The 27,065-nt window shown below is 38.5% G+C and overlaps 1 protein-coding gene across 6 annotated transcripts in view; it reads left to right on the top strand.

Moving 5' to 3' along the window:
• Positions 1-27,065, top strand: part of RALYL (RALY RNA binding protein like) — a 418,321-nt gene that overhangs the window by 271,682 nt on the left and 119,574 nt on the right. The gene's annotated exons all lie outside the window — the stretch shown is intronic.

Here is a 27,065-nt window from a genome sequence, read left to right as displayed (position 1 = left end):
ATATGCATCTATGTAGTGTCAAAGGAAAATCTCATTCAGAACATATCACCTTGAAATCATACACAAGGTTTGGTCTGTAATACTTCAGAGATATCCATATTTTTCTCATTGCAGCTGTGGGAAATTTGTCACAGTCCTGTTGAAGACTCTGCTTCTTAAATAGGAAAAATCTGAAATTTCCTTCAAATCTTCAAAAGGAGAATGCTTATAATCATGCCACTTTATGGAGTTGTCTGTCTTACCCACAAAAAATAATCTTGACTTTCTTTCATAGAAAACATTTTCCATTCTTGCATTGCCTCTGCAATGAGTTTGAGAAAGATGGAACAGGCAGCACCAAAAAAAAAAAAAAAAGCCATGTTTACTGAGAGCACAGCAGCTTTCAAAAAGAAAAAAAGGATGCTATTCTCTTCCTTCCTGACTTTCTTTCCTGTTGAGGGAAGCTTGAAATCATCCTCGATTCTCGCAAAGATTTTTCATCCCTATTAGTCACTATCGGCGAATGTTCTTAGCAGGACTTATTGCTCTAGAGCTTTTAATGACTCTCAGGTCATTCTTGGGTTGGAATTTAATTATTACCTTGGAAATCTCTGCCAATTTCTGTTGATAATTCTTGGTGACATGCAGACTTGTATGTTTTGTATGGTGTTTTATGACAGTATTTAAGCTAATTATTTCTAAAGCCATATGGACTAATTTATGGACTCAAGATTAGTTCTATTTTTAGGTATCGATCAGATCTTAAGATTTCCCTCCTCCCCTACCCTGGTACATAAAAAAGCGAATAGAGTAATGGGTTACACTGCACCATCCAGGTGCGAGACTTCAGAGACCCCCAAATGTGACATTTTTTTGAACCATGTAAAATTGCATCACTGGGCTCAATTAGTTGTGGCTGTGTTCTGGGATTTCTCCAGGGTATCTGAAGTGTTTTAACCATAGCTATCTGAAACACTTTCATTCTTTTCTGTCTGAGTTGTTCCAGGTACTGACTGAGTGTGCTACTATGTTCCATTTCTGGTTTCTTTTACTGTTTATTTCCATTCTGTTTATTGTACTGTAGTATTATTTTCTATCCATGATGTTTAAAAATACATGTGTATTTTAATTTTAGCACCATCTTCATTTCCTCATAGCTCCTTTACAGTTTATTTTAATCTTGGTTATTTTCATGGTAAGAACTACATATGCGTAGTCTACATTTAGATTTTAAGAAAAGCTATGATTGCTGGCACAGACCAGTCTACTAGTGTATGCAAAACGAAATGAAATAAGCTGGTGGAATAAGAAACAGTAAGACATAAAAAGTATTTGCCTTAGTGTTTATTGATTTTCCTTGAGTTTGGATGTAACATCATGCTAGATAACACCTTACTTGTGTATTTTCTTAATAAATTAAATGTTCTGTGCAACTATTATTTGGGAAGATTTCTTTAGTTTTGCTAAGATCTTTGTTGAATCAGTAGGGTAGAACAGAATGGGTTTTTTTTTATTTTCAAGTGTTTGTTTTACAGTTAGGCATATTGGTAACAACAGAAAGATTGACACATTTCATTTCTGTGGTTTTAAACTTACTATCTGTGTTCAGAGTAGCTTGCTTCCTCACTAGTTATTGATTTTCAATAGATCAGCCTTATACTAAGTTTAGGTGAAAGTTACCCCTGATGCCCTAGCATGTGAAAGGTGGCTGTGCAGGGAGCACAGCTGCTCACTGTGCAGATGTGGGAGTGGGGAAGTGGATATGGAGAATGGGGATATTTCCTCTCAACATATTGTCTATTTGAAGTCATGGTGCAGAGGTTATTAAAGCTGCACCAGCTTAAAGGGAATAAAAAAAAGGTTCAGACAGACTCCTTCGAGATCAAAGAAGACACTGTGTCTGAATCAGAACTCAAAGTAGCACTTTGCCTGGAGGGGACTGCATGGTGGCAGTTTAAAGTTGCCCATTTATAAGATACAGAGAGATAATACTTGGTTCTCTGCAACTGAATGGATCTATGCAAACACCTCTAGCAGACTTTCAGACATAGGACAGTTGCATCACTAGACAACCAAAGTCGGTTTTTGACAGTCTGAGTGCATCGCTCTGTTTGGATGCCATTTATGAATATTTGTATGCCTCACCAAATCCAAGGTGTATGGGAGTAACCTGAGCTACAGTAGGAAGGACCTTGCTTATCTGGAAAAAATCTGAAATACAGAAGACCACAAGGAATCATTTTTGTTTTGAATTGGGTTACCAGACACAGCAACTACTGTAATTAGCTGTTTTGGTGTCATTACCTATAGACCAAAGAACAAACTAATGGCAGTTCTGCATGTCCAAGGTAAAGATAGTTAGCCCTTTCCATCATCTCAGTCCTCTCAGAACAGCTGTCTCTGCTGATACCTTATATGTCACTTTCCACTGAAAAAATACCATAGGTATCGCAGAAAGCCACTAAAATTCTTCAAGAGACTGAGCTGCAGTATGATGGAGGAGACAGGGACAACATTATGGAAGGAATGGACAGGAAGAAATATGCAGACAACCCCTGATGGATTCAATGAGTTCAGCCTATGGAGGCGACAAAGTCTTCTGGCCCTTCGCTGACAACTGAGTGGAATTTGCTGAGTGCAGGTAAACAGATGGTTTAACTGAGAAAGGACATACACTGTTTCTCGACTGGTTAGGATACACTGCCTCAGTCATCCAGCTTCTCCTGCATGTCTGGTGGGGATATCTCACACTATCCCTGAAGTCCCTAAAGCTCTGTGCCATCACATAAGTCCAGCCATAGGAAAGTCATTTGCAGAATTGGAGCTTTTTTCCCAAGTTTAGTTCTAAACTTCAGTCTCACACCCAGTAGAGATTCAACTAAACTCAGCTAATGGTAAGACAGTGATCTGAATGGTAACTGGAAAGGAGCGCTCATAACTAGTTTGGTACAAGTTAGTGCAGTATGCTATGAACTGTCTTCAGTTTTCAGGCTAGCTAGCAGCTTTCAGTGCTGATTTTCTTCCGTTTTTTTTTTTTTTTTTTTTTCCCTCTCTATTAATTATTCAACTCTAATTTAATGTACTTTTCTTTTGCTTTTCTCTTATCCTGCATTCATTTTCAAGTGTCTTTTAGGCAATATCTGACCTTGCTGTTAATTATTTGCCCACAGTTGTGCTAATGGAGCTGCAGTATAATGCAGAGCAATAGTATGGAACAGAGCCATCCATATCCAGCCTCTTAAATTATGAAATCTCATCTACAAGTAATGAAAATCTTCTGTGCCCTGCAGGTTCTAGATTCAGATTTGATTCTTTACCTGCAGCTGAGACCTAGCAAGTACACAGAAACAGCCCTGTCGGTTTTCTTAGTGTAATTATTTTTATGTCAATGCTACTGAGAACAACGTCAGTTATGAAAATAATTCTTATGTTGTCAGTCTATGTTAGAATTTCTTCTAACACTCAGACAAAAACACCCAAGGACTTTCACTGTTTGAGGGATTACAGTGTTATTTGAGCATTCTTTTATTTACTTGTGTGTTTTGATGCTTTTACTTCCCATTAGGTTTTTTTCTTCTATTTATCTGATTCTGCTATGAGAGTTACACCCAGTTTCAATGTTGTCTTTTTCCCCAGAAACAAGCAATAAACCATGTGCTCGCTATTTTTCCTCTTGCTGAAACAAATGCATTGTAATGTTTACTCCTAATCATAGGTGATACTTGAAAACAAAACACAGGATGAGCAGTAAGTATGCTGGAGGCACACTTCTGAAGTCCAAACATTGGAAGGTCCTTTGCTGCCACCCTCTGATACAAGCTTCAATTACTTCTGCTCATATGTTACCTGGCATTGAGAACTTCAAGGGTTAAGAACACACAGATCTGTGAAGAAATCTGCGGATGATCTGTTATTACAAATGTATCTGGAAGTGAGATTCAAAAATTAAATTCTCAATAACATGATTCCCAATTTAGATCCCTCTACAATGAATAGCCAAGTTTGTCAGAAAGGGAGTCACACACCCCCAGTAGGCCAATGGAGTCTAGCCAAGAAAAGACACTGGAGGGAGGATCCCAGCTTCCATCTTCTATGCAACTTGGAGCTTGGGCTTCAGATCCTGCAACAGATTCTGGACTGAGGTGTGTCTTTGTGCACAAGTAATCGCAAAACGTTTTCTCTGAAATAAACGGTTGGAGGAAGTTAGAGATTTCCCAGAAGGTGGGACACGTGGGATCAGTTCCAACCTCGGCTGAGTGGCTTCAAAAAATATGGCTTCTCTTTTCAAGTGCCAAGAAACACCAGGCAAGCCTGGGACTGCCTGCAGACAGGACTTCTCCTGCTGAAGCTTTCAGGAAAGAATGAGGCATTCATGGGCCGCATTGCACCAGGGACATTATTGCAGTGATTGAGACTATTTACATAATTTACGTTAAAGCTTCAGTGACAAGCTTCAGGAACTCCATCATCTCTCCAATTCACAGCTTTTAATATAGTCTGTGATCTTTAAAAGTCAGGGTTAAAAGTAAGCTCTTGAATTCTTGCCTCCTTATGCAAAGAATGGATCTGTTTTTCAGGTATATTGGGCACCTAAGATGTTCCATGGTAGGAAACAGTTATGCTCTGAGTTATGTCTGCAGCACTTAAGTGTAACAAGGAAAGGTCATTTATTCCACAGCACAGTTTGCTTTTTAAATTCTAAATTCAAATAATTTTTTTTGTAACTTGAAAACATCAACTCAGTCTTACTATGATAGGCCAGACTGCTTTACCCCTAAGTGACATGTCCTTTCCTTATACTTTATGTGACTTGGAAGCAGAAAGTTTATATTGATCTTCAGTGGCTCAGCATCTCAGCCAGCTCCATTCTGGCAGTTCCTCTATCCGCTGAGCTGTGCAGTGGCCAAATCTGAGCTTCTGGTTCTACTCACGCACTGCTTACAAAATGGAAATTTGCCCCTGCTTTTTTTTGCAGCCCATTTTTTAGTTCTAATGGTGAAAAGTAGAAGAGGAAATAAAATTCAAGCAGTATTTTTTGTGAAAAAAAGGAATTGAGAAAATGACAGGGTGAAGCAGAGTAGCAAAACAGATGTTTGGCATCTGGCCACGGTGGAATGAACTCTCTCCACACTGAATTCTGTATTTTTCTTACTCTGAAAAATAATTAACTTGTAGAGCAGTAGGTTCAGAGAGCCCTGAGTGTGGTGATCGAGGCAATTAGCCCCTATCAGAGCCATTGTTTCAAGCTCTTTGAAAAGTCAGCTGAGTATTATTAGTTAGCCCTTTGCAGTTAGATGAGCCAGACAACTGCAAAAATAGAGTTGATGTCCCAGAGCACTTTCCTGTGACAGGGTGAATTCAGTAATAACCTCCAGTCACGGCATGTATGAGGTCTTAATCGTGATATTTGCAAAGCTGGGAGAAGAGAAAAACTTTTTTTTTCCCCGGTTGGAGTCCTTCTGTGCATCGCTGACAACCCTTTTCAGTCATCAGTTCTTTGGGATCCTCTTCTCTTACCATCTTTCCCCCCACTGCTCCACGTGTGACAGGTTTGCTGAGGCACAATGATACCCAGTAGCTATACTAAGGCTCCTCTGCATTCTTTTCTCAGATTCTTTAACAATGATATGTAAAACGTGTGTAGAATATCTCCTACAAGAAAGAACAGATGACTTAATATCCATCAGCTCAGCAGAATTTATAACTTCGACGTTCTCTGCCCACATGTATTCCCCTGACTTCATCCTTCAAAACGTGATAAAAAAAGAAGGCCTTTCCCTTTGTTCTGAAGTTTTACCTCTTGCAGAGGAGCACAGAAGCACAGACTTCACAGCAAAGGACGTTTCATTGGGAAGCACCTCAGTATAGTAGTTCAACTGCCATAAACCCCAAGAGGAAAGTACTTCATTCATGATGCCTTAGAACTGAAATCTTTCAGACAGCTTTGTTAATTACATGGTTACTTTTGCTGAGGCAGAGTTATTGGTGTACAGAGAATGAAATGGATGGAAACATGAACATTGCAAAAGCATTTCAACAGTCCTGCTTCCTGACTGCCCTATGGCTGAATCTTTTTCAGTCATGCAATTTTGCTCTCCTGCCAGCCACAAAAGTAGTTATTCTGTACAGAAACTTGCAGTTCTGTGTGCTCGGTCTAGCTTTGTGCACTACCATATAAAATGTTAGTTACTACGGGATACACTCACCCTGCAGCATTGCAGCAAGTGACTTGAAGAGCATTTTTGGAGATCTAGGTACAGAAGAACCCTGAAGTGTACACAGATATGTGCAAAGGCAAAATAGTTGAGTGCTATGAGGAAACAGGTCAATGGGGAGTGAACCACTCTACCAGTCATTCAGGCTGGCAACTGTATTTGAGATTGCCTCACTATATATTACCCAATTGACATTTTCTCAGTGATCAAATGTTTTCACTGCATTATGCTTACTTTATGGCAAGAGAACATATACAGGCTTAATCAAAAGAAGTTTTTATTAGTGATGTTTTGCTCAAATTTCCTGTGCTACTCCAGGATAGTGTGCTGCAAAGACTTTTAAAGATTCTGCTAGCACTCTGCAGTATATACTATGTAACACGCAGTAAGGAATTTTCCTAGATATATTTAGTAGTAAGCAACATGTATGGTAATTTCTAGTCAATCTGAATTCAGCTTTTACTTTTCCTGTGCTCAAGCAACTGTGTCCTATGTAATATTCAGGAAAAATATCTGAGCTTTCATAAAGAGCATTTCTTTTAGGAGACTTTGTCTCAGCAGCAAACAAAACTCTTCCTAGCCTAAAATACAGACAATTTATTATTCTGTTTAAAGAACTGTAAAGTTATTTTTGTGGTAGCATAGTTTTTTAGTTCCTGAAACTGATCTTTGAATAAAAGTTTCTTAAAATCTGTGGAGACTAGAGGAAATTGAGAGTTTTGCTTAACTTCCTGGCAAGAGTAATTGTGTATAGCTACTTGATCAAAAGTTACCCTCAAGCTAGGCTGTGAGTCTATATTTGGACTATAGACTAGGCAAGCTCCATGGCTTGCTTGTAACCCCTTGGAGACCCTGATCATCTAAATCAGCAAACATGATGGAATGTGTCAGGATTCATTTCTGTCCTACAATTAGATTTTTTTTTCATATGAAAACTTGAGGTATCGTGTAGGAGCTAAGCTTGCCTGTGGTTAGGATCTTATTGTAATGTATGACTTGAACTGAGATTTTGGATCCATACTGCTGGCATAGACTGCTGTAAATCCTTTATTTGCCATGATAAACAGTCACTGAGCTGTTCCCTAGGGACAGAATAAATAAAATCCAGTACATGCCTCATGCTGTCTAAAGTCCCTGGGGCTCCAGTGAAGTAAGGCAGAGGGGTTCCACACTGTCCCAGAGCCATACTCAGTTCTTTCTTACTCCATCTCCCCACCCCTGCTCCAGGCATGCAGAAGTGGCAGGTTGGCAAAAGTTCCTGTTTTCTTCTTCAATTCTTCCCATGACGAAATTGTTTGCAGCCAAGACCACAGAGACTTTTCTGTTAGAGACTGTGTGTACCCTTCAGGTGGTTATTTATACGCAGCCATCAGGGTTAAAAATGAGTCTTAACCAAGTATACTGCTGTTTATATTTCTGCATATGGTTGTCAGTATCTCATTTTTTTCTTTAGAATGAAGCTTCACAGTGATGGCTGTGAATGTAACAAGTGTAACATGTAGGGGATGTTATCACTTCAGGTGGTCAGAATCATTGTACAACCAAAACAAGTCTTGGTTCTTTGTGAATAATTGGGACCGGACGTTTGCAAGATAATGGACTCCTGAATAATCCCTTTAGGCGGCTGGGCCTTGGGAGAACAGGTATGCAAACTACAGAGATAAAGAGGCTGCAGGATAATCTGAAGACCCCTCCGATCACCCACCGAGACGCCAAACAAACATGCGCGACAGACATTACCATACACTAATGAGTTCTCTATGATAAGCATTTCTTGCAAATGTAATGAATGTGTATGTTAACGTAGCATAAACACCTAGTAAATGTGCCCTTTCGGTGCACACGTTTGGAGGAGAGATCCCCCATGTGCCCGGCGCCATAATAAAGAATACCTGCTGAATAGTCTTCCGACTATTGAGTCTTCAATTCCGGTTTTTCTCAGCATCAACAGCTTTCAAATGAATTCTTCAGATACGCCATTAATCGCATCCCAGCTGGACCAGGTTTTGAGGCTCAATATAGCTGCCTAGGTTCAGACTACTGAATTATTCTCAATATTCATGCAAAGAAGCTAATTGCTAGGATAGACATAAAAGTAAATCCTCAATCCAAAGATAACCCATATCATCCTTACATGTCACTTGCTTCATTGTAATGACTGTTGTCTTTGATTGCAAATAAATTGCCTCTATTCAGTTTCAACACTGTTCTCTTAATTTTATAATAGAAATTTCATGAATCATTCAAATTTCCTAGAAATAAAGCTGTTGTCCTGTAACATTGCCTCCAGGTAGGGTAGAATGGATGTCATTTTCATTGCAAAGTATTTGAACATTATAGTAGCAATGTGTCTCTGTTAATGTTAACAATGTAGAAGTTCTCTATCATTAACAAATAAGCAGTTTCAATTTTTTTTAATTCACCTGAGCAGAACTCAAACACAGCCTACCATCTGCACACTTTCATGTCCTAATATTAGCTGTAGGGCTGTGATAGACATTAAAGCAATAATAGAAAAAGAAAAAACATTTCCAGCACCATTTGAGACATAACACATGCACGTTTCTTTTTCTCTTTTAACATAAGTCCCTCAGCCTTTTTTCTCTTCTTCAAGTAGGTAACAAAGAATAAGGTGAAAAAATAATTTTTTTGAGACAGGAGCTTCATTACAATGAATGGACATAATGGCCTTTTTATGAATAACAAAATAATTCATAACTCAATGTTTACCTGCAGTATTCAGAGCTAAAGTTTTCTGAAACACTTTTCCACAGCCAATGACATAAATCTAGGGGCTAAAATGTTTGGCTATACCTAATAGTCATTAAACTGAACCAGGGAATGTTCCCATGCTCAGGACCTCAACCAACTAGAATTGTCCCTGGGATAATTTTCACTTGAGCCATCTGTCACTCACCTGGCAACATTGGGGAAGTAGCTTGAGCCAAGGACCATTTTAAGAGGTACTCTGGATGCGGTCACCTTGCCTTGGAATAGAAGTGTTTCATTGTATAGACATGGGCTATTCCATGGTAGTTAGCCTTTGGTACAATAAGTGGGTTTCATTTTCAAGTGCCATCTATGGGTTGTTAAGGGGTTTTCAACATGCAGAAATTGGCAAACACCTACCACTGCCAGTAAGCATTGTTACTCCGGGGGCTTAGATGAGAGTTTGTAATCTGAAGTGCACAAAACAAGTGGCACAATTTTTTTTTTAGAACTTATATTCCTTAACAGAACAGTGACATTAACTGCATGGAATGGCATGCAAATAAACCCACTGAACTTGTTGCAAGACTTGGGGGAAAAATTACAAGATTGTAGCAATGGAGACAAATTGCACTTCTTCAAGGGAAAGAAGAATTAACTGTTACTTCGTATTGCAGCAGCCAGACAAGTCTTTATAGAAGCCAAATGAATCTGAATTTACATCTCTTGTATCGTGGGAGGTCTGGTCAGGTGGTCAGGGGAGAATAAGGCTGGCTGCCTGCATAAATTAGAAAAATCCTTTTGACCATGGGCTGTTTTAGCAGCCACAAATCACCAGAGCTTAGATCTGACCTTTTTATCTGTCCACCACAAGTGCAAAGGCTGACAGTGGAGCTGCTTTGTGAAGGGTACATCCCCTGGAGATCTTCCCTCCTTGGGGATGTCCCTTCAGGCAAGGAGGTGCCCACTACAGCTTGTTGTCGCATTAATTTGGCAGAAAATAGACCCCTAGTGTTCTAACTCTCTTCATCGGAGTGAGAGGCTAGGTGCGGCTAGGTTTAAATTCTGAGTGATATCCAATTTGCCACTACCAGTCCAGTCATGTTTAATATGTATATTAAACTACCACGATTCTGGATACACTCATAGCAGTCTGCACTTTCAGTCAAGTTGTGCTCATGAACTGGCACGGCCGCAGCTGGTCACGTTCAGTGAGAAACTGTGACAACTGGCTACTGAAAGAGTGCAGTTTTATTTGTGCAACAGGTATATAGGTTTTCTGAATTGCCGGTGATAGTGACTGTCTCCAAGAAAGCACGTGGAAATATAAAACGCGTGAAAAGCTTATAAATAATACAGCCTGGCTATAAACATTAGGGAGTAACTATTCCCGAGAAAAGCGCTTAGTTTAAGTCTCACCCAAGGTGTCCCAAGGGGTAGAGAAGCAAGGCTCAGCCCATCGGCCAATCCCGGCTGTCGGAGGCAGTCTGAGGTGGAGTTTCCCTTGACTTGCTCACGGTGTTATCTTCTTTTCCTCCAAAGATCTTCTTCTCCGAAAATCCCCCATTTCCCTGGCTATTTTTATAGCCTCTCTACCTTTAAGGTGGAGTTTGAGTGACTGTAGTCATACATACCTTTTATCATGATTAGTGTAAAATTCTCTCGCTTCACATTTAAAGGTATAGTTTATGAAAAATTGAGAGTGCAGACTCGAAGAGGGGTGGTCGCACCTCGGAGGTGGGTAGCCTTCGGGATGGAGGTGTGTTTTGGTATTAAAATTATATTAAAACAAGCAAAGTTTATGAGAGGGTAGCACTTTGGCAAGATTTTGAAAACCTGTTGGCTCAGGGGGCCAGATGAGCTGCTTATCCGTTCTAGAGGACCATTTTTTCCCGCTTTATCATCACGGAGCATGGCCACGGAGTCTCTACCCTGCCCCATCCTCTATGGTACATTGCAGGGAGTTGCTGTGTTAGTGGATTCCTCGCATGCCTGCTGCAGCTGTGTCCCATCCTCAGAGCTCCTTATGACTTTATGCTTTTCCTCAATGGATGAACACTGCTATGTTTTTCATATAAACCTTAATTTTCAGATGTAAAACCTTAATTTTACTAATAATTCCACACTTGTCCACATCTTCTGAGAAGCATCTGGCTGCAAAATTTGCTGCCTTTCTCTTCTGTGTTCATTAGGAGACTTGTAACTCTTAAACATTTCACACGTTTGGAGTCTCAGGCTATATGAAAACAGCTACATTGCTGACCCCTAACAGCCTTAGGAGGTTTTCTAAGCTCACTTAAGTCTAAGTTTTTGATGACAGCTTCTGAATTTGATGACAGAATTGCTTGTCAAATATCAGGTATTTGCCGAAAGAAAACATTCCCTGAGTCTCCAGCAATTAACAGAGTTGGTCAGCTGAATCCAAAAAAATTTACAGCCCACCCTGTTTCATCCTTTCTTGCTCCAAGTGATTTCTCTTCTTGTTATCGCTACAGCACTGGTAAAAAGTGTATGACACCTTCTTTATACTTTAAATTTTTTTTCTGTTCAATTGCTTACTTAAATTTACGGAAGTTGCAGCTCCCCACATAGTGACCACTATAGTATTTGCAGCCTGTTTCATGTTTTAGTTGATGGCATAATAACTGCCATTAACCACAAGATGGCATGGTTCCTTCACTTTTCTGTGACGAGAAGCCTGTTTTAGAAAGAGGACGGGGAAGGGATGCAGCGAGGTCGAAATACGGTCAAAGGAGCAAATACACAAAATTACTCTAATTCCTCCTGCTACATCTGGATTGCCAGTCTCACGAGGGAACAAAGCAATATGATAACATTTATTTCACTGACAAGAATTTGTAAACGTCACAGAAAAATAGTACTTATTTATTGCTTTTAACAGTTGCTGAACTTTAATACAAAGAGTTGTTAGAATAGAGATGCTAAGCCAATAATAACAGACTCTTCGGAGCTACAGGTATGTAAGATTCTGCCCAAAATATATTGCATTTCAGTAGCCAGGGTTCCTTTGATTCACACAGAAACAGGTCATCTATTAATTGCAAAATTCATGAGACAAGGATGGAGGCTTTGCTGGCCTGGAATTTTGCAGAAATATTCAGGTTTTTGCGGGGGGGGGGGACACGGGACACACGACACGGACACATAACTGTCCTTTTTGCTGTTACGTAACTATTTTTTATGATTGTAAAATAATATCACTTTTTATTCTAACATTCTTGTCTACAAAATAAAATCATGAATAATGCTATTATTAATTAAAACAAGGTTTTAAAGGACTTTGAGATACTTTCATGATAAGATTATTAAGAAACTCTTGAGTCACTTCCAAAATGTATTTTTTTATTACAAGATTTTCAATTTGACTAGCAACTGACACAATGTTTCTTAACTTCTGTGTAGGTAGCACTCACCAAAGAACTGATCTGAAATTCTCTCTTTCTATGTCACAGTTACAGGGACTTTGTCTTCTTTTGCACTTCACTCCAATTTAAGTCTTCTTTTTAAAAGACTATTGTCTCATATGTTGTCTATACTATGCATTGATTCGCTATTTTTATTTCCCAAAATCTGTAGTTATGGGAAGGTATACTGAAATTCTTTCTTCTGAAAGGCTTTATAATTTTGTGTGGTTTCCTTTTGATATGCCATGAAAACCCCACTTATGCAGCTGATGCAGTGGAATAGCTCCCTGACTCATACACACTGCTTTTCAGAACATTCCCTAAAGCAAGACACAGATTTTTATTGATTTTCTTTCACAAAATACCACTTAACACCCCCCAACCTATGTACAAGTCAAACCTACGAGCAGACAATTCTGCTGCCACTAGATGTCAGGCAGTTTTATTCACTACCTCCCTCTTCACACACCGATCCACACTCACTACTGCTTGCTGCAAATACATTATGTGGGTGTTCATTGATCTTATTAATGCATTTAGACAGGTGGAGAAAATGCTTTCTCAGTGCAGCTAACCCAGTGCACAGTACTATCTTGTAGGACAAACATCAATCTAAAAATCTGTGGCATTGCAGTAAAAAGTCTGGGAAGTGATGGGAGCATAATAGAGAATGTAAAAAAAAATGAAAGTAACAAAAATACCTTGTAGCAGGAAGATAATTTTCTTCCTTTTTTTCTGAGCACCTCTTCAAGCATCTTCCAGGTATCTGTTGTGTCTCAGGTCTGTTACACTGTGTGGCTAATGTAAACTAAAAAGTGCTAAGTTATAAACTGGCTTTTAGAATGGATGCTATAAAAAAAAAAAAAAAAGCCAAAGATCAGATACAATCCTTGTAAAAGCAGAAATAAAAAACATATAAATTTTCCAGGCTTATTGAGATAAGTGTGCTTGGTTTCTTCAGCATTTTAAAGAAAACTTTTAGTAAAGAAGTTCTCATCAAGGAGATACTCACCTTGAACTCCCTGATAAATAGCTTGATACACAGCTCGTTAAAGCTTGTTCAAAAACTCTTGCTTCTTTCAGTGTGATATGCACCTGGAGCTTAGTACATAAAACTGTGCTCTTCCTCCAGGCTTTTAATTTAATACTGTGTTTGCCTATTGCTCGTAACCCTGTATCCTTGAGAAAGAGGTCTTGCTCAAATGAAGCCGTTTTAATCTGGTCTACCATGATTATTCTACAAATCAGCTGCTGTGAGTAAGATTGGCTGAATTCAGACAAATGGGCTCTGATTTCAATCATCCATGTACAGCGTCTGTCAAAATCAACATGTGAGACAGGGGGGTACAGAGGAACATAAGTAGGTTTTAAACATGGAGTCTAAAATCTGGTCTTCAGTCCTGACTGATCTGTTTTTCTGACTCCTTGGGAGGTAACTTCTATACTGGTCTCTCCCTTTCCCACTATCTCAGCTTGTGAATGTTTTTGAACTTTCCCCACTTCTGCCATAGTCTGTCTTGCAAAAATGCTGGAACACCCTATTGAAAAGACATCCCTTGGGCGCTGCTTGCCAGGTAACTGCAGATCAAGAATATATATTACTTTCTCAAGATGCAGAACTGCTCTTTAAAGACAGCCAGGATTTCACTATGTAGTGAAAATATGCTTTAAAAGACTTGTGCTTGTCACCAGCTGTCTTTGTCTTTTCCATTTGTTTCCTGACAGACTGATCTTCCATTTCAGGAAAGTGTGCTTGTCACTGTAGTTGTGATATTGCAGTCTCATTCAAGTCTCTTTGAGGAAATACTTGTCTTTTCAGTTCAAAATACAACAGAGTTGCTTGTTCATCTTATCATCACCAGAATATTGAACTCTCATAACTCCCCAAATGTTTTTTGTCCTCTGAAGCAGGGAGTGCTCTGGGATACCAATGTAGTTGTTCTTCCTATGATTAGCATGGGAAGTTACCACTGTAATCAAAGTCAATATGTTTCCTACACACCATGCTAAATCTCTCAGAGAGGCTGTAAATCTGAGCAAATTTAAATATCTCCCACTGCTATTACCGGGCTCACAGTTGTCTGAAATTCTCTGCTCCAATAATCAATTAGTTTTTCTTTACAGTTAACTTTTTCTATCACAAGTTCTTATTTCACTGCTTCTAACGTTTTTCAACTAAGACTTCTGAAGAAAAAAATACATGCCAAAAGTATTAGTGATGGGAATTTTTCCCATAGTCTGTATGAGATGGGAAGAGGAGAAAGAGTTCTCTGTTTCTTGGGGTTCCTCTGAAACGATTGCATAGAAATCTGACCTTGCCGGATCTGTTGAAAAATTCGGATAAGCTGCCCCAAAGATTGAACCAAAAAAATCTCTGCCGTATTTGTCCTAATGCTTGTAAAACAACTGCTCTCTGCATCTATTTCTTCCAGTGCAAGTTGTCCACTTTTTTCATAGTGGAAGATGCAATATTTGCATTTTATGCCTTCTCATTTTGAGGCGTCACCTTACAATGATAGACATCTTAAACTGTTGTGTGATTAAAAATCAGGATCTTCCTTGAGTGTAAAGGATTTTCAGATAGGCAAGAAGTACCTCAACTCAAAAACAGCAGGTCAGAGAAAACAATTGTAATGTCAAATCACAACCCCAGGGCATAATTCAGATTCATTTGAACCTGAGCAACTGGTTTTACTGAATCCACAGCTGACTACTACAAAGAATTATGCTTTCCCTATTATAAATTAGGTGCCTAATTTAGTGTGTAGTACAAGTCCAAGATTTTCATATAGCAGCTTTTCTTTTCTCATTTGAATGCACTAAGAAGTATCAGAATCCTCTGAACACCTGGATTTGTAACGTAAGGTGGCAATTCAAGCAAGAAGCTCTACCGAAAACCTCCATGTGCCTGCAAAGAACAACATGAAATTAAAAAGCAACTAGAATTAATTATAGTTATAATTCCGAAAAGAAATTTCTTATTACATCAACCACCGCAGGCACAAAGCTCAGAGGAGCTTTCTTTTGGAGGAACTTTTACTTCGGGAGTTGCAGTGCAAGCCCATGTCAGCAGATGGCACTGGAGACATAGCTATGAGACTGAAGGGGTCTTCAGCGCAAGAGTCTCGAGATTTAAATCTGTATATTTTATTCTTTGTAAGTTTTTCCTTAGAGCAAAGCATCACAGCTGAAGGTCACTCCCTCTGCCTTGTATTATAAACCCTTGTGATAATGGGTCTGTCCGTCACTCATGTAAGTGACACTGGTGCAGTTTCGTGACCTCTTTTCCATTGATGAAATTCAGGCAGTTTGCAAAAGCAAGCTTTCTTTTATCACACTTTGATCAGTTGAAATGTGCTGTTTGGGAAATAGAGACATTTCCTTTAAAAAAAAAAAAAAAAAAAAAGATGTTTTATGAGGAGGAGGGAAGGGAAATCAGGAAGAAATATTCCTGGAGAGAACAACTATTATTTAACTAAGCCACACGTGTCAGAGGGAGAGATTCAGAGAGTCTGGTTGGGGAAGCTGCATAACAAGCTGAAAGTCGGGTTAATTTTCTTGGAGCCACTTGCCTGAGATGCCAAGTCTCTGCTACATTTTTGAGCAACCTCAAGATCAGGTGTCCGCCTGCACTTCATGCAATGTCTACGTCTTCTGGGCCATTTGAGTCTCACGCAGAAGCTGGGAATCCTTGCACTTTCAGGGGTTCAGAGAGGGTAAGCAAAAAAAACCTAAAATGTAGGAAGACACCCCATCGCAGACACCACCTTTATTTGAGTAGTTATACAAGCAGCAGTGAATTATGATTAACTGAAATAGGATTTCTCAAAGCAGTACTCCCGGTTGATCTGAACTGCTGAAGACAAAATAACTTTGGTCAGGTTGTTCTGACAAAATGTAATTAAAACTTTGATGAAAAAAATAGTAGTTGTGCCTCATTCCAGCTTCTCCAGAATGTTGTTAGTGTTCCTCCCTTTCTGGCTCATCTTGTTCCACATGCAAGTATCCGCTTGCACTCACATAGTTTCTCTGATTTTTCACAGGGTCTCATGCTTAAATTTTAACATCTAGTACTTGAGACTATTGTTCTGTAATTTTCTTGAGCATACTGTTCTATTTGATTCTTTACAAATATTAAAGATGCATGTGGAAATCCCATTCCATGCATCTTTACCAGATCAGAGCAAGTGTGATTTTTTTTTTTTCCTTTTCTTTTCATTTTCTTTTCTTTTCCTTTTTTTCTTTTCTTTTCTTTTCCTTTTCTTTTTTCTTTTCTTTTCTTTTCTCTTCTTTTTTCTTTTCTTTTCTTTTCTTTTTTTCTTTTCTTTTCCTTCTTTTCTCTTCTTTTCTTCTCTCTTCTTTTCTTTTCTTTTCTCTTCTTTTCTTTTCTTCTCTTTTCTCTTCTTTTCTTTTCTTCTCTTTTCTCTTCTTTTCTTTTCTCTTCTCTCTTTTCTTTTCTTTTCTTTTCTTTTCTTTTCTTTTCTTTTCTTTTCTTTTCTTTTCTTTTCTTTTCTTTTCTTTTCTTTTCTTTTCTTTTCTTTTTCTTTTCTTTTCTTTTCTTTTCTTTTCTTTTCTTCTTTTCTTTTCTTTTCTTTTTTTCTTTTATCTTTTTTTTTTCTGACGGCCAATAGAAAATTGAGGAAAAAACTAGAAGATATTCAAGCTTTATATAACTGACTATAAAAAATATTTCACAGTCAAAACTCTTAGACAAGAAAGGAGCAAAATGCTTCTAGTGAACAGTAACAGAATAAGAGTATGTGAAAGATAGACACTAGGAGTTTCTTATGGCAACTCTAATGATGAAAACATGACACTTTTAAGAAAAGAAATAGATTTGCAAAATATTAGTAAGAGAAAAAAAGAAAATCAAAAAAAGGCCAAGTTTGCTGGTGACTATGCAGCAGCCAGACAAGTACTTAAAGCTACATAAGAAGAATTTTCTGTGATAGACAAACTGACAAAATAGAATTTTGTATTAATTTTTATTTTTATAATAGAAATAAGTAAGAAAAAAAAGAGAATTTTGAAACTGACCTGAGAAATAAGTGAAATCTAATCACTGAAATAGTATGCATGAGTGTGAATGGCAGTTCAGTGTCAAAACTGAGGAAAAAATAGGCTCACTTACTGATCACAGATGGTCCCATCTATCTTGTCCATTCTGGCTAACTGATGTAGCAGATAGAAATGACAGCTTAATGTAAAGAAGCAAGAAATTTCTTTGGTCCTAGAGTTGAATAGCATCTTTGACTTGCAGAAGAATGAACACAGTATATCACCTCTAGGAAGAGGAGGCCAAGTATCATGTAAAATAATCTGCTGCAGAGCACAGGGTGTTGAAAATGCCTAGGTGATTTTGTCCAACAGGTCATGAGACACAGTTTAAAAAAGACATCACAAATCAAGTCCAAACTATATAGCCAATGGTCAGTTGTGTATGATTTGGAGGGAAATCACCTGTCACCCTTACTTTCTTTTTGATTGGTTTGCCCTAGATTCTTATTAGCATGTTCTGAGTACAGATGACTCATATTCCAGATTTTGAGGCTCAGTGGAGTGCAAGTAATTGCTAATCTGGGTAGGAAATTAATACTTTGGTCTCTATAATGGTCTGCAATCAGTTAATGTAAAGAACTTAAAATATAAGGAAAGAACATTACCATCTTGGTCATGACTGTTTTGATATTCCATTTGCAATTCATATCTCCATTTCAAACACATTCTCATTTTTCATATAAATCATGAATCACCTTTTGAACCTTACATCCATTTGAATACAGGAGTTTGTCCATTCATCCATGTTGATTACTTTAAAATGAAATATTAGATGGGCCTATTTCACCTATGTTCTATTAGTTTCTTTGTGTAAGTTATCATAAAGGTAACTTACACAAAGAATAGGGAGGTCTAATTTTAGCGTAGATTACTTCTCTGTATCTTCTTTGTTTTTCATATTAAGTCCAAGCGAGATGTGAAATCAAGTTTAGAAGCATGTTCAGAGCTTGGGAGAAGCATATTTTGTTTGTTATATAACATCCATTTCTGCCACTTGTCTGATAGAAGTAAAATTGCATACAAAAATGAAGATAATTCTTAAATAGTAAAGTATCCATTTATTTAAACTGCTTAACATTTACTGGGAGAGATTGAAGATTTTACCTGTTCAGGTGGTTGGAGTTTTTTTTGGGTTTTAATGGTGCCTTTGTAGACAAATTCTTGTATTTGCTTTAAATTGCTGTATTTTTAAAATGGATTCTAATTAAATGATGGTGAGATTTCTAGTCAGGTAAGACATTGAAATGCAATGACATTTTTGTTCAGGTGGAATGGAGTAATATGAATGTATAATAAGTTGTGATGATAATGTTTCAATAGGTTACATTTATTTTAAAATGCCAAAAACCTTTTTTTTAGTGATCTATAGATTTGCAAATCAAGAAAATATATCTACATTATGAAAGGAACTTTTAAAGCTCTATTTGTCATTATGACAATTTAATTCTACTTTCTTTTGCAGTATTTTATTTTGCTCTACATGTGATGTCCATATTTACTAGTTTCTCAAGACAGATCCTAGAGAATTTTGAAGCAGAACATCTCTCAAGACCATCTCAATTGTTAAACGGGTGTTTAGAAATAGCGTGAAAATAAATAAGTATTCTGGTTGGATGGTAACAACCTCATCAAAATGAAGTAAACAGCGATGAGAACTCCCAGCCAAACTAGCAACCAAAGCATGTAGCAGGACAAATGAAAACCTGTCATGGCTAGATAAAACCTGGCCAAAATAAAATTAAAGATGAAATGAAAAGAAGCCATGACTTAGGAAAAACAAAGCAAAACAAAACATTAAAACTGCTCAAAAACAAGAGGATACTAACCAAGAACAAACTTGTCAAGAACTGAGATGGATTAGGAAAGAACATGACCTAAGATAGGAGGAACAAATTTGGGTCTTAGGGAGAGCGTAAAGTAAATGAAAGCAGCCAGGATGGCATTTGCCTGAGATTGATTTACCATTTTTCCACGTGCAAAAGCAGAAGGGAACATGTGTTTTTCCACTGTAAAATCTGTCATATAGAATATCTGACTATGACTCTGAAATTTAACTGTTTTTTTCAGACATTTCAGACAGGAATATCTTATATCTCCATGATCTTTGAAAAGTCATGGCAGTCAGGGGAAGTCCCCAGTGACTGGAAAAAGGGAAGCATTGTGCCCCTTTTCAAAAAGGGTAGAAAGGAAGACCCTGGGAACTACTGACCTGTCAGCCTCACCTCTGTGCCTGGGAAGATCATGGAACAGATCCTCCTAGCAGATATGCTAAGGCACATGGAGGCCAGGGAGGTGATTCGAGAAAGCCAGTATGACTTCATCAAGGGCAAGTCCTGCCTCACCAACCTAGTGGCTTTCTATGATGGTGTAACAACAAGGGTGGACAAGGGAAAACCACTGGACGTCACCTATCTGGATTTTTGTAAAGCCTTTGAGACGGTCCCCCACAACATCCTTCTCTCTAAATTGGAGAGCCATGGATTTGATGGGTGGACCGTTTGGCGGATAAGGAATTGGTTGGGTGGTCGCAGCCAAAGGGTAGTGGTCAATGGCTCAATGTCCGGATGGAGACCAGTGACGAGTGGAGTCCCTCAGGGGTCCGTACTGGGACAGGTGCTGTTCAATATATTTATCAATGACATGGACAGCGACATCGAGTGTACCCTCAGCAAGTTTGCAGATGACACCAAGCTGAGTGGTACGGTTGATACAGCAAAAGGACGGGATGCCATCCAGAGGGACCTGGACAAGCTGGAGAGGTGGGCCTGTGTGAACCTCGTGAGGCTCAACAAGGCCAAGTGCAAGTTCCTACACCTGGGTCTGGGTAATCCCCGCTATCAATACAGGCTGGGGGATGAAAGGATCGAGAGCAGCTCTGCTGAGAGGGACTTGGGGGTACTGATAGACGAAAGGCTGGACATGAGCCGGCAATGTGCGCTGGCAGCCCAGAGAGCCAACCGTGTCCTGGGCTGCATCAAGAGAAGCGTGGCCAGCAGGTCGAGAGAGGTGATTCTGCCCCTCTACTCTGCTCTGGTGAGACCTCAGCTGGAGTACTGCGTTCAGCTCTGGAGCCCTCAGCACAAGAAGGACATGGAACTGTTGGAGCAGGTCCAAAGGAGGGCTACAAAAATGAGCCGAGGGTTTGAGCACCTCTCCTATGAGGACAGGCTGAGAGAGTTGGGCTTGTTCAGCCTGGAGAAGAGAAGGCTGCGGGGAGACCTGATTGCAGCGTTTCAGTACTTAAAGGGAGCCTATAGGAAAGATGGGGACAATCTTTTTAGTAGAGACAACAGTGACAGGACGAGGGGTAATGGTTTTAAACTAAAACAGGGTAGGTTTAGGCTGGATATAAGGAAGAAATTCCTTACAATGAGGGTGGTGAAACACTGGAACGGGTTGCCCAGAGAGGTAGTGGAGGCCCCATCCCTGGAAACATTCAAGACCAGGTTGGACAGGGCTCTGAGCAACCTGATCTAGTTAGTGGTGTCCCTGCTCCCTGCGGGGGGGTTGGACTAGATGACCTCTAGGGGTCCCTTCCAACCCAAAACATTCTATGATTCTATGATTCTATGATTATTATACGTGGTTTAAAATAATAGCTAAAAGCTCCTCAGAAGGAGGAACAGAAAGCTTTATGTTATTGCTACCAGTTGAAGGGGACTTGTACTTACAGTGCATAGTATTTTTTTTGAAAAAAGGAAGAATTATCAGGCATTGATAACTGCATTATTCATTTTGGAACAGAGAACAGAATAGAATTGGCCATGTTTCACTCAAGGGTTATGTAAGACAGTGTCAATAATGAGGAGTGAGTTAGAGCTGAAAAAATATCAAACCTCTCTAGAGCCCATGTCAATCTTTGGGACTGGGGAGAAAGTTGCAAAGTGTCTTTTCGTGTAAAACCATCATTCTGAATTACAAAGTGGAAGGTTCAGGCTTCCAGCATATCCATGTCTTGTAGCTCTTCTGAGTCTTGTGGCAGTTACTCAAATGTAATTCAGGACACAGTTCAATTCTGAAGGGTATTCATAATGTGTATCCACAGGTGCCTGAGTCAGTAGACCAGTGTCTGTAGTTGGAAAGATTCAGAGCAGGGTTAAACACAGGTGATGTCATTCCCACCCAGCTGGAGAAGCTGCTCCAGTGTCAAGAGCAAAATGTGATCTGCCAGGATTCCCTAAAAGTAGGTACCAGACATTAGATGCTTCACACTAGTTGGCGTAAATTCTCCAAATGTCATGCTAGTGTTCCCCTAGCATGCTCCATCGATGTTAGGTAGGCTGAAGGACAAATAGATCAAATCTTGGCTAGTGCTGAACCTTCAGATGATTTCTGTTTTATCTGCACATATGGGATCACTAGTAAGGACTGGAAAAAACTACAAGATTTCACCTTATCCACCTGCTAGGAGAGATCCTCTGAGATATCTAACCGACTCTCAAATTCTCCAGTGATACAGTTTTTAGCACTTCTTAGGCAATGAAGAGCTACCCTTAGCAATAACAAAGTTCGTTTCCAAAAAACTAGTTTACATCTCTTTTGCTGTAGTCTGTGTCCATGACTGTTCTAACCTCCAGAGGCATAGAAAATGGCTTATATACTGACTCTTCCTTTTTTTTTCTTTCTTTTCTTTTTTTAGTTGTCTGTCAGCCTTTCATATATTTAAGGATTGTTATGAAATACCTCTACTTAGTGGGAGGTTGAGAGGGGTGGGTGTCCTAATCTTTGGTGATTCTTTGAAATTCCTGTCTTTACTAATAGATAAAGATTTTGGTTTCAGACATGTGGATGTCGATTCTAACCTTCCATTTGTAGGAAATGACACTGTAAACTTTGGAAATTTTTAGTCACAGAAAAATAACCAAATGCTGTTCTAATGCTCTTGTTGGAGGAATGAGAATGTGCTGTAAACAGGAGAACCAATATGGGCTCCTACCTGAGAAAGAAGGTGGCAGGCTTTGTTTCATACCTCTGCGATCGTATTGCTGAGTGGTAATAAAGACATCTGATAAAAAGAGCTTAGTGTAATGAGGGAGGCTTGACAGTGAATTCCTGAAAGATTGCAGATAAATGCTAGTATAACAATGAGATAAATGACATTCTAGTGAAGAAGCTTCACTGAACAAGTGAAAATTGCCTATGGTGAAAGTAGGACCAGTATCTTGTGGGCTTTCTTCTGCTATCTAAATATGAATCTTGTGTGGTGAAGTGTCATTACTGTCTGACAGTGCTGAAGAAAAGTAAACTGGGTCACCAGAAATGTAAATGTTGATAGAGACAAGAAACAGCCAAATAATTTTCTAAAAATCAAACATATCCAGAAAAAACTAATTTCTTCTGATGTTTTTCTAAATTAGTGGATGATGGGAATATTGTGACTGTAACAAATTCCATTCTAATCAACTTTTGACACATACTAGAGGTTTTTACGAAAACTTGAAATTCTTCTGGATACGAACACTTGGGCAGAGTAAAACCTGGCTGATGTAAAGGAAGACTCTTGAAATATTTTGACAGTCCTTTGCCTTTAGTAGATGGAAGTACTACTGATTTGAACGTATTATGCTACATTATTTCTCTTTTATGCATGTAATTTTTTAATTCACACAATCAGCTATGGATTGTGTACTAAAAAACCAGTAGCCTCTTTGAGGATATTTAAAAATTCTCAGTCATACATCTTATCATTTCTCTTTCCATATAATTCCTACTGCAATCAATCACAGGCCTGAGACAGGCAGGATTTTTTCTCTTCCCCACCTGGGTGTCAGTGGATCTCTGTAGGGGTTCTCCTCCACATGTATCCATGGACTTGTGCAGGGTCAAAGCCTGAGAGTTCAAGTTGGGAACGCTTTGAAACAATAACCCTAAGTATAAAAAAGCCAAAAAATAACAACAGTTATCAGAAAGAGGGCAAAATGTAAACTCTTTGGGCTGGGTTCAGTTGCCTAAATATTTGCCTAGAGCCATTTAAGATGGATTTGGCTTCAGCAGAGTGCTCCAGAAGGTTGTAGGTTTCATACAGGTCCCGTGCCATATTTTCTGGCATCATGTGGATGTCTCAGATGCCATAAATCAACGAAGTATTGCTAGATGTCAAACTTTACAAAGCTGAATCAAGCCCTATAGTCTACAGGTAGCCTTTTAATAAAATTGTCCTTCTTTGGCACTCTCATCAGTCTTTATTTCTGGTCTGTTTCAGGACTGCTAGCCAGCTTTGTTGTCTCCTGAAAAGCATATATGAAACTCTAACTTATAGTTATAAACACAAGAAGTACAAATTTTACTCTTTCTTATTTTGCTTGCCACAGCATGGTGGTGTTAGTCAAGGATATGGTTAAGCCAATATTTTAAGCTCTGTTGTCATTGCATGGTAAAGGGAATATGTTATCACAAATCTGCCTTAATAGTTAAATGGCATTTCCTGGTAAAGTGAATCTTATTTATCTAATATAACATCATGTTATAAAGCATTATTGTCACATGATTTTCCAAATTTTTACTAGTAAAAGGTACACACATGTCAAGTACACAATTTTAATACACCAATAACTGTATTAGGGAGTGTTTATGACTTGAAAGAGTTTAAATGTTGATCACTACACATATCATTTATTTCAAGAAAAAAATTAATTTCCTTTCATATATGTAATATTTTCTTAGTTGACATTATAAAAATAACCATACTGGAAACCTTAGAAGGATATTATGTAAGAAGACTCTTTGAGTGCATTGAATTAAACACAGAGAGACAGAACATACTTCAAGCCTCCCCCATCTTCCTTTTTTTGTCTAAGATCTGCTCATTAAAAATAAAATTGAGGATACAGCCCAGACTAAGTGTTTATGTGACATTCAAGTCAGCAGTTCTATTTGTAAAATATCTGTATTTTTTATTTGCCTCTGCTTAGGAAACAGTTTTAGAAATGTATTGCAGTATTCAGAAAAAACTTCCTTATTTGGACATGTAGGGTGGGGAGGACAGAAAGGTCAGACGTGAAATGGGATGCACAGAGGTAGACATCATTAATTATTTTACCACCAGCAACAACGAGTGATAAAATTCATTCCAACAGACTTTTAAGAATATTTTAATTTTTTTTTAATCTTTCAAGCATCTTTGTAGAAAGGTAATAAGCTTAATGTGATTAGGTGATTTTTGCTGCTGAGACGTTCCATTCATTTCTTCCCACCTCATTAGGCTTACTGCATTTAACCAGCCATATACAGGATTCTGACGTTTTTAAAGGTGTAATAGTGTAAAATTGAATTTTCAACTCCCCTAAGAATGAACAGTAACATTGAGAAACAGGAGCCTGCAGTGCCCACTCAAAGCTAGGCAGCGCATTCAAATCTTTCCTCCTAGAATGATTCACCAGAGTGTATTTACACTATTTATTATTAGCAAATGCATTTCACTGTACTGAAGAAATAATCAGAGTTGCAATTAACACAGTGTAAAACCAATAAAGACTGTGTTTTCAGGGTTCATTGATTTAAAATACATTAATTCCTATTTCATTAAATTTTCATTTAGTTTGTATTTTTATACTATACCATTGCCAAGACATTTGCATACAAATACATTGTTGTAATAGAATAATGAATAAAAGATCAATGGAAATATATGCATGTTGTTACATGTGTGTCGTGGTTTAACCCCACCTAGTAACTAAGCACCACACAGCTGCCTGCTGACTCCCCCCCAAGGTGGGATGGGAGAGAGAATCTGAAGGGTAAAAGTGAGAAAACTCGTGGGCTGAGATTAAGAGTGTTTAATAGGTAAAGAAAAAGCTGTGCATGCAAGTAAAGCAAAATAAGGCATTCATTCACTACTTCCCATCAGCAGGTAGGTGTTCAGCCATCTCCAGGAAAGCAGGGCTCCACCACATGTAAAGGTTACTTGGAAAGACAAATGCCATCACTTCAAAAGTCCCCCCCCTCTTACTTCTCTCCCCCCACTCTGAGCATGACGTCACATGGTATGGGATGTCCCTTTGGTCGGTTGGGGTCAGCTGTCCCGGCTGTGTCCATTCCCAGGTTCTTGTGCACCCCCAGCCTACTCGCTGGTGGGGTGGTGAGAGAAACAGGAAAGGCCTGGACTCTGTGTAAGAACTGCTCAGCAGTAATTAAAATATCCCTGTGTTTTCAACACTGTTTTCAGCATCAATCCAAAACACAGCCTCATATTGGCTACTGGGAAGAAAAATAACTCTATCCCAGCCAAAACCAGCACAATGTGCTATATGTAATACAATACAGAGAGCTAGTAATATACGTCTAGGTTACACACATGATAAAAATTAATGAGAAAATAGCCATTAATGATAAGGAAAAGGAATTATTTCTATAGTTAAGATCTCATGTGGTTTCAGGAAAAAGACTGAAGACATCTTACCAAATGAATTAAAGAAGGAAAACTTGAACTCAGTAATATGGATGGCAGCCTACAGGTAGAAGTAGGAAAAGAGCAAGAAAAGGGAACAAAGATTGCTACACGAAGCAGCAGATCTAAAGGGAGGCCACAGATCTCTGTAGTCTGAGTCAGATCACAGACCTGATTCTGCTGGAAATCAACTCACAGAAAAAAATAAAGCAGGATAACTAGGGAATTATCCTCTGTGCATAAAAAATACTGCAAAAATACTGACTTCAGTGAGTATGAACTGTGCAATGCTGTTTGAGTATATGGCATGCAGGTTCTTTCTATATGGTACAGACATTTTGTCTTGCCGCTATGATTAGCAATGACTTCGCTGATTTTTTTCCTTCCTGTCGCTGTTGAAGTGCTTTGCAATTTCCTGCCTTTCTGCTGACCTCCACAATAGAGATGGTGTTACTTCAACTGTGGCATTTTGAGATGACTGTAGTTGAAATACCAAATAAATCTAAAAAATGCATCCATTGGTTTCACTTTCTTCAGGCTACACTTTATCCTCAGTTATGCTGATACAAATCCAAAGAAAATGAAAAGATTTGTGGTAAGGTTCTGACATAGGAAGGAAAATTAGATTAATAGAGCCAATATAAAGTAAAGATTTCACTTCAGTAGCTAGAGGTGTGCCATTGTGAGGATATGTAAATGCTGAACAACTGAAAAGAAAATGAAATGATGCGCAAAGCTGAAAATGGTTATACTAGAGATATAAACAAAAATCTGAGGGGGAAACAAAGATGGAGAAAGGTATTTTTTTAGGGTAGACAGTTTGAGATAGACATTACTTTTAATTTCTTTTAATTTTTTTTGTGAAGAAAATAACTGTAGGTCAGTATTTTTAGACAATGGATGCTACAAACTGTTTCTTCCTTTGATCGGGATTGTTTTTTATTTTCTAAAACATGAATGATCCATAGGCACAAAATGTTAAAATTTTTTATGTAAGCCAAAGATATTAGCTTTAGATTTCTTTGAGCAGTTTAGAGAGCTGTTGTCAAACTATGCATTTTAAACAGCAATAAGACTATTACTATTAGTTTTCAAGATATTTCAATCACTTTACTTCTTATTTTTTCATTATCATATCCTCTGTCTCTAATCCGTTGACACTTCTGTGTTTGTGGTGTCCGGGATCAAGATCTCAAAACATGACGGGCACCTCAAAACATGAATTTCTTAAAACATTAAGAAATACTTTCACACAACTTTATTGAAGGCAGATTTACTGCTGAACACAGTGGA

Source organism: Opisthocomus hoazin, chromosome 3, assembly GCF_030867145.1.
Source record: "Opisthocomus hoazin isolate bOpiHoa1 chromosome 3, bOpiHoa1.hap1, whole genome shotgun sequence".
Classification (NCBI taxonomy): Eukaryota; Metazoa; Chordata; class Aves; order Opisthocomiformes; family Opisthocomidae; genus Opisthocomus; species Opisthocomus hoazin.
The sequence above is the reverse complement of the archived record's forward strand: the minus strand, read 5'-3'. Positions and strand labels throughout refer to the sequence as shown.